This window comes from Triticum aestivum, chromosome 1B (genome assembly GCF_018294505.1).
Source record: "Triticum aestivum cultivar Chinese Spring chromosome 1B, IWGSC CS RefSeq v2.1, whole genome shotgun sequence".
NCBI classification, from domain to species: Eukaryota; Viridiplantae; Streptophyta; class Magnoliopsida; order Poales; family Poaceae; genus Triticum; species Triticum aestivum.
This window is the reverse complement of record NC_057795.1, coordinates 679841636-679842719: the sequence shown is the minus strand read 5'-3', so window position 1 is coordinate 679842719 and position 1084 is coordinate 679841636.

Sequence of the window (1084 nt, the reverse complement as noted above, 5' to 3'; positions counted from 1 at the left end):
TTGACTCGGTGATCGTCCTTGCAGAATTTTGTCAAAACTTTGAAGAAGAAACTAGCCGGCTGGAACCAAACCTTGACCCCGTCAATTCTCCGATGGACGACGAAGTTGCCATGAATGTTTTCCGACTGGATTCCCGTGTTGCAGCTGTCGTGGACTATCTTGCAAGGCTGAAGGTCGCCACATCTCGCATCGACTCGACGCTCTGGCCCGGGGAGACACTTCAGAACGACCTCGAGTCGCTGATGGCTCGCTTGAACACGATCCCTAGTCGAGTGCAGGAGTGGAAAAAGTCCTCGGCTCGGTGCGGTGCAGATGTTGCTCTGTGTCTGGCCCGAGTCCACTGCAAAGATGCGCGAGAAGACAAGCTGGCGGCCCTCCGGGTGGCCAACACCAAGAAACACGACTTCAGGTCCTTTATGGAAACCTTCCTTGCGGCTGCCACTCGGATCGCAGATGGAATTGATCTTGATGAGTTTGTTGGACCTTCCAGCCCTCCACAGGAGGGGTAAAAAACTTCTTCTAAGCTCGACGTTTTAAATTTGCCTCGGTATGCCGAGTGGAGTTGTAACCGATAAACCTTAACGGGCTTAGCGCCTGAGCACTTTCGGTTCCTTTAGGTATCGATCCGAACTTGAATTTGGTGTTTGAATATGATTGCTTTTGGCTCGAAATGTCTTTTGCAGGTTCAAAGCAGGGCGCTTACTGCAATCGACTTATTCCTTAGTCCACTTAGGTGAGCGCTGGGCTGCAGCTAAGCCTCCCGAGTGAGAGGTTTGCTTTTCACTCGGTAGGATTTCTATATTTTAGGCGAGCACTGGGCTGCAGCTAAGCCCCCGAGTGAGAGGTTTGCTCTTCACTCGGTAGAATTTCTGATAACTTAGGCGAGCGCTGGGCTGCAGCTAAGCCCCCGAGTGAGAGGTTTGCTCTTCACTCGGTAGGATTTTTGATAACTTAGGCGAGTACTTGGACTGCAGCTAAGCCTCCGAGTGAGAGGTTTGCTCTTCACTCGGTAGGATTTCTGATAACTTAGGCGAGCGCTGGGCTGCAGCTAAGCCTCCGAGTGAGAGGTTTGCTCTTCACTCGG